General features: G+C 38.7%; 2 pseudogenes; both read left to right on the forward strand.

Moving 5' to 3' along the window:
- The first annotated feature begins 209 nt into the window (after positions 1–209).
- Positions 210–5632, forward strand: LOC100947896 (annotated as a pseudogene).
- A 105-nt stretch (positions 5633–5737) lies between these two features.
- LOC111721739 lies at positions 5738–6948 on the forward strand (annotated as a pseudogene).
- Positions 6949–7862: the final 914 nt, after the last annotated feature.

Here is a 7862-nt window from a genome sequence, read left to right on the forward strand (position 1 = left end):
CCTACTGGACCCCTTTGAGCCAGGGTCCAACAAAGCGATCACTTAATAACTTTTCAACAAAATATTTTCTTTCTGACTCCTTGAATGAATATTTGGCATAAGAATAATGATTTAAACTATTTGCTTTTTTTTCACCTATGTAGGGTATCCTATGAAATACTCCTGGAAATATTTGTTCATCAGTTCTCTGTAATCACTGGGTCTGTGTAATGGATTAAGGAAATGATGAAAAGAAAATAAATTCAATTCAAATGTAATTTTTCTAATGTGGCCATGTCTCAAAAATTCTTTTAAAAACTTATATTTTATAAACTTGTCTCTTAAAAATCAAAGTGAGTATTCATGGAAACTAGTTTACAAATAGATTTATGACAGCTTGACATTATTACTGTTTTTCCTCAAATCTTATTAACATGGACTACTAGAACATTATACAGCTTATGTATATCTGAACTGATAGGAGCTGTAATTCTGTAAGTGGTAATTAATAATATGGTAATAATAAGTGGTAGTTAATAATATAGGCCCAGTATACAGTTTACAGTCTTAATTTTGGTAAATATTTAACTAACCAGACAACTCCTTATATAATTCATTGAACTGAAGTCATACAGAGAAAACGCCCTTTCCCTTTTTTCAAGGAATTTAGTTTGGTAAAGACAAATAAACCAATACTTACAGTAATCATGCAGTATAATCAGTGCTATACAAGAGATATTTGAAGGGAACTGCAGGAGCACAGCAGAGAATTGGTTAACTCCTTGGAAAGTGTCAATGAAATCAGAAGTTGCAAAGTCAGTCTGATCACAAAGAATGTACTGTTTCTACTCATGCAAAGGGCAATTCTCAGTCCACCTACTCCTGAATATTTCACGCATTCTAAGAGAATAGGAAAGAAATGCCCACTAACAAAAAGCAATATTTCCAGTTCTGTGGAAACTGAAGAATCTCAGTATTATTTATTTCCATGTGCTTGTTTAGTGTATTTTCTTTTCTGAGCAACTTTCAAATATGAATTATCCACATACTGTTATTGACAGACATCTTTTAAAGGGGGAGGAACATAGTATAGCTGTTGAAGTTGCCAGAAACTAAAGCCAAGTAACAAAATACTATCTCCACTTTCATTCTACTTTGGAGTAAACCATTCAGATAGCATCGAATTCCATATTTGGATGCTCATTGTGCAAAGCATTTTATTTGTGTGTGTGTGTATATTATATATATCCTATAAGCTGTTAAAGGGTGATTTTAAAAACAGGTTATGGCTGTCATGCATATATTCTATGTGAACATGTAAGACATTCTGTTTAAATTATTAATTGATAAGGTAATCAGTAAGATGTTGCCTCCATCTTTGTAGATTTCAGAGTATCACAACTCATGTAGATGAATGAGAAATACTGAAATGAATTTACAAAAAAGATGCAAAACTGGCCTTTTCTATCAGGGCAGGTGCAGAGGAATCGGTTGTCTCTCCATCAGACAAAATGTTTAAGTCTTTAGCCAAATATTCAGCATATTGCTACTGAGTTATCTGTAAATTACAGGGTTGTAAAGTAGCTCCTGTTGTAAAGGGACCCCCATGATATATCCCAGAAACACATACTAGTTGCCTTATTTTCCACAGAACACATCCAGTCATCTTTTTGTCTATTTCACAGTTTATCCTTACAAAAACTATACTTATTGTAAATCCATTATATTGAAGAAAGGTTCTTCTGCTATTTGTGTAACAAAAGTTACAAACTACCTTGTTTTCTCTAGGTTGCTGATTGTTCTTATTGAAAAAAGCAACTATCGTGAATATCAGCTTAAATGCGTTTTCTGGATATGAGTAAAAATCATTTTCGGTGACTATAACCATTTAAAAATCCGTTATAAATTATCAAATGGGACAAACAGTACAAAATATGCTACTATAAGTTTGACTAACATGTGAAAATGATACCAGTGAGATAAGATTTGGGACAAAATCAACCCTAGAAGCTTGTGGAGCAGGGCATAAACTCTCAGAATGGATCTGGACGTCTTTATAGCCGAGGTTTGAGTTCTCAGTAAGAGACAGCATTCCTGTGTTGCTACTTGGAAATAAAGGAGCATTTTAAATTTAATTGTCTAATTTTATCAGAAACTTTTCCGTGGGTTTTAGCTAAGAATATTTTGAAATATTACAGGATGTGCCTAAGTTTAAATAACATTGCACTGGTTGCAGGAAAATATTTCAGGCATTTTAAAATTTTTTGGGGGGGGGATAAGACATTTTTCTGTATTTTTTATACTTTCATTAAGACAGTGTACAAAAATGCAAAAAAAAAAAAAATCCCCAGCATTCATTTTCTGCTTCTGTCCAGGCAGCCCTCACTTGCTGGGTACCCTGCTAACTGAAACTTGCAGCTCTGAGCTGGGTTCGTGATTCATCCTCTTCCTCATGCAGAGTCAGCACTGTTTGTTTTACAAGTTTTAATAAAATGCTTTGCTTAAAAGAGTGCGTTTTTCTGTGTTTAGGCTATTAGACCAGCTTCCAAGAGCCAATGTTGTTCTCCGGAGGTATCCTTCAGGATTTACACAATACTCAGCAAAATTCCTCATCCAATATAATGGATGCCTTCAACTTAGGGGTATGTATTGTTCCAAGTGTTCTTTGGCCTCTTACTTCCTGCAGCCCAGAACTAAAAAATGAGGTTACAAACCAGGTAAAAAAGATTTTCATTTTATACTATGGAGAACTGAATCCCACTTATGAAACTGAAATTTGGGGTACTAATCCTGAAAGATGATTTCTTAAATAACTTAAGTACACTTCATCATGAATTTGAGTTTACTAACAATGGGATGTTTTATTCTACCCTGGTAGATGACAGGATAGTCATTTGTCAAGCACAAAATAAAAGCAATTGACTTCCTTCCCTTTTACCTATAAGGAGACTAAACGCTATGACTGACTTAAACTAGAATGATGGGAAAGCAGCTGATTTAATTTTTAAAACTAAAAAAAAATACCAGTAATAGTTTGGAGCCAAAGTTTACTTCTCAGCCACACCACTTGACTGTTGTATAATCTGGGGCAAAGTCAGTTACACTGACCCACAGTGCCCTCATCTTAAAAAGTGGAAATGATGATAATACTTAAAAATCACAGTGCCTGGCAGTTAATAAAATATTTGGAGATATCATTCCTTTGCTCTCAACATCTCCTGCTCCTTGGCCTCAGCTACTGCAAGAAAGAAACCAGGCACAAAGCTGCCTGGTACACTCTTATCTCTTCCCTCAAGTACCTCTAGTTAGTGAGCACAGTCCAAGGCGGTGCATGCGGAACAAGTGCGTGGGTCAAGACTGGTCCGGAAAAGCACACACTTTCTTTCTAGCTGTCTTCCTCCTTCCTTCAGGATACATGTGCAAAGATCCCTCTATACAAGCTTGTGCTATCCTGCCCTATACATAAGAAATACTTTTCAGAAGTCTTTGTCTAATAATGTTTTAAAATTTTAATAACAAAGTATATTTCTTCATCTCAAACACCTATTGAGAATATTTGAAATTACTCTAATTTTGATGACAGAGAGCCATTGTTATAAAATGTTAACATTAAGCCAAAGCCACACATAATAACTTCAATCCCCTGATTAAAATGAATTTCTACACCCAATGTCCCAATTACTCTTGAAAATACTGTAGTTTCTCAGGGAGAACTATTGGGTGTACTCTTAAATCGGATATGAATTCTTCTCAGAATACTTTTGTGTTTTTGTGGCTAAAATCAGAATTCATATATGGAATATGATTTATAAACATGTTATATGAAAACTAACACTTCATTTTTATCTTTTTTTTTTTTTTGGTATAGGTTACCCTGGTTTTACATTTCTGACTGACAAATGTCCATAGGATATTTAGAGGAAAAATCACTTCCCTCTTCAGAGAGGTTTCAGGGAGATGTGACACTAGAGGAAATGCCTCAGGTATTGTGAATAATTGGTTTTTGTGAAATATAGTCACATGTCTGTGAAGACGCTGGGACAGTGGTGTTCCTGGAGCCCATCCACGGCAGCTGAGGTGAAGGGGGCCTCTGACCTGGCTCAGTGGGGCCCAGGACTTCTGGTCCTTTTCCAGAAGACCTGCTAATAGGTCAGGGTATGTTAACAGTTTGGTAAGGCAATGTATAAGAAGAGATCTCAACTTTGAAGAAGTTATTGGTGGCAGCATGCCATTACATGATGGTTTTGACTTTTTTAACAGTAAAACTGCATGAGGAACCCTAATATATATATAGTAAGAATAGAAAGCCCAGAGGCAGTAGAGGAAGGCCTGGCTTTTTTCTTGCTCTCCTTCCTCTTACTGGTCCCCGAGACACTTCTCAGAATTCTAATGTGCTATAAGATGCTTTGAAAACAACCAGCATCATTCTGGTATAGGCGGACACTGAATTCAAAGACAAATAGCCTTCTGGAATAGGAATTCCTGTACCACCAGTTACTAGTTATGTTACCTTTGGCCAGTTACTCCATGCCACTGAACATCAGTATCTTCATCTATAAAATGTGGATAAAAATAATGTCTTTGTGCTTGTTGTAAATATTAAATAAGATAATGGGTATTAAAGAACTCTGTAAAAGAGAAATTGGTAGGCTAAGCAAATGGATTCTCCAACACTAGACTTATTACATATAACGACTAGCAAGCCACATTAGAAGGCAGAGTCTTACTCAGAATCTAGGAATGTTCTTTCATATATTTCACCATTTCTTGGGTCTTCTGACATGTTCATTGTTTTGAGAAAACATTACTTAAGGAAAGCTCATTCATCAGGACCTGAGATGATCTAGAATACCCCAATAGGTGTTTTTTCTTTTATTCTGTACTAATTATTTGGGAAGTTTGTAAAGGTTGCTTCTTTCTTGAGAGAAGGAATTTGAATACCCTACATGAAAACAGAATTAAACTAAGCACCACAGTTTATTTTTCAGACAGTTGAGCTTTATCTATGCTATTAGTCATGGTTTGATTTTTTTGACAGATATTTCTCTCTTTCAACTGAGTGACTCCTCCTCATATAAAAGCTTGGGAAATGAATTAAATGAGGATGTTGATGCCCCATGCAGTGATACAGTAAAGAAACTTGCCCAGAGGAGCAGAAACATGGACTCTATTTTAATGATCAGTGACTACGACCTTGACCAACCTGAGGTGTAAGACCTTTTAAACCTGAGCTACTTCTACTCAGACCATTCTACCAAGAACATGCCTAAATGGGACAGGTTCTTGAATCCAAGCTGGTGGATGTTACAGTGTACAGGAATATCCTGCTGCAGAATCCTGCCAACTCCCCATCTTGCACGCCCAACCATCTGTCCACAGCTGCCACAGATATCCAAAAAAGTGTGAGGTGACACCGGCACTGCTCAGAGCCCAATATCCACTACCTAGATTCACAGCTTTCTTATATCAGGAGTTTTATCAGAAAAAGCTATGTAAGTCCAGCTGGATGTAGTTCTTTTTCAAAAAGATGAGGACTATGTTATATACAATCAATCCCTTCAGGAAGGGGAAATTCAAAAGTACTGATACCAGCAAGAAAAATTTCATGAATCAAAATATTAAGAAAAGCTTGTCTGGCCCGTGGATGAACTAATATATGCCCATACAAGAGAAAAACTCAATTTAATTCAAGTTGGGAGTAGGGAGGAGGAGGCAGGGGAAAGGGGAGGCGAGACAGGGCTTGGTGTGCTCCTACCTAATGGGCACAAGGCAAGGGTGTGTGGCACACCTCCTGGGAGTGGGACCTTACCTAACAGATGCAAACATTGTAACCTAGGTTATTTACCCTCATTAATCTGAAATTTTAAAAGCTTGCCTGGTAATGTAAGAAATTTTATGGAACTTTTGATAAGTCCAAGCTATTGGCCATTTTTTGCCCTCAAGAATTTAAGGATACATTAGCATTGCTCAGAGCCCAACACAGAAGGTCAAAAAAGCAACTGTTCCTTCTCTGGGGGATTTGTTCTAACTAAAGGCATAAAAGCAGCTAGGAATCGGTTCTCTTGCATGAAAAGGAGGATTACCTCAAACAGGATATGTCTTTGCACATAGAGGGACAAATTTATTAATCAGAGTTTGATCCTAGGGATTGAGGTGGGCAAGAGTAGTGCCACAAACCAAAACACTGAGAAGGTTTTACCCCCAAGATTAACCCTCTGCCCAAGGACTAGCTATTCCAGCTTATCGTCTCCAGGCACTTCCCCGTCAGGCACACCAGGGAGCTCCCAGGACAGCGCTTTCTCTCAGATTTCGGAACACTCCGTGTTTACACCCACTGAAACTTCCTCTCCAACAGACTGCACTTTTCAGGCTCAAAGACAACAGGAAAAGTTTTCGCCCAGCTATGGCAGTTCCAGCCTTGTTTCTGAATTGCCCGGTCCCTCAACAGGACAGGACAGCAGCTGCCTGTCGTACACAGAAAAGGTCACCAAAGAGCGGCATCCACAAACACATTCTGTAACTCTCCATCCCACCACGTGGTTGAGAAATGGTGTGGCCAGTTTGAAAAATTGGTCTCTCAGAAAGAAAGCAAAGGCAGCAAGACCAGAGGAAAAGAAAATAGGTTCCCTACAAGGACCCTTGGAGCCACCTCCTAATGCTTCTGGTGTTGCAGAAGACAACTCACTGCAAGAGAAACAGAACGACATTCCCCTAAGGGCAGCTGAGGGACTGTGGTGTACTGCTCCCCCCTGCCAGGACTCAGACGGACCCTGTAGCTCTCCATTCAGCCTGGTGAAAAGCAGACTCACCGTGTTTATGAAGTCACACAAGGAGGTAGATCACAGTGGCCGGGGCTCTTCTGATTCTCTGCCTTGTGAAGGAACCTCAGCCTGCTCTTGGACTATGGAGGCTGTGGCCAGCCCAGACTCACAACCTATAGGGTCTGCAATGTTGGGCACAAACATTTAACCAAAGACATTTAATCACAATAAGAACCTGATGTCAACAAGAACAGAAACTGGGATAAGAATAACATAAAGGAAAATGCTACTATCAAAGCATTCAAAAGAAAAGCATGTTTGGAAATAAAAAAAATCATGTAAAGCTTTTCCCTAAGTTGAAGCTAGTGTCCATTTCTGTGGCATTTTATAGTCACGTGACCTTAGAGATTCCCAGAATTAGGCCATTTGTTCAGCTAGGGTGGAGAAAACAGTATTCCAGGCCCTCTGGGTAGATAAGGTCAGTTTTTGTTGGCTTTATTTGCCAATTTGTTTTCTCTTTATGATGAAGTGTTTGCAGAGGCTTCAGGAAAAAGAGCTGTGAGGGAAATGGTTGGAAAGGAAATGGTTGCTAAAACTATCCTAGTCTTCTCAGGATTAGGAGCAGTTTTCTTGCTACTTATTAGAAAACATTCCATAACATGTGGGTGGTTTCTCTGTACAACCTCCCCCATCTCCCCAGCCCCTTGTTCCTCATTTGTGCTGCCCTGCTAGTCTCAGGACGCTCATCTCACAGACGGTTCACATAAGTCATGCTTGTTCTGCAGAAGATGCTTTCTCTAGCCCTCTGCTAGTGTCTCTGAAGCCACATGGCAGGCCCAATCCTGTGCTTTAATAAGGAAAAGCCTCCCAAACAAGTAGGTGACAAAATTTTTTGCATGTTTTAATAGTCTGCCCTTTCCAAGGTGCCTGTTCTAGGAACATTATTCAGAAATGCAACTTTTCCTATTTAGTTGACCTCCTGAGGGCATTCACTCTCTTAGTGTCTAGGAGAAGACCACAACCCAACTGTCCTTTTTCAGTTACTCAAATGCTGTTACCAGCATGTGATCAAAGCATGGCCCCTCTGCCCTGAAATGTTTCCCTGTCGCCCTGCCTCTTAGA

This window comes from Otolemur garnettii, unplaced genomic scaffold (genome assembly GCF_000181295.1).
Source record: "Otolemur garnettii isolate 467f Iridium unplaced genomic scaffold, OtoGar3 scaffold00086, whole genome shotgun sequence".
Classification (NCBI taxonomy): Eukaryota; Metazoa; Chordata; class Mammalia; order Primates; family Galagidae; genus Otolemur; species Otolemur garnettii.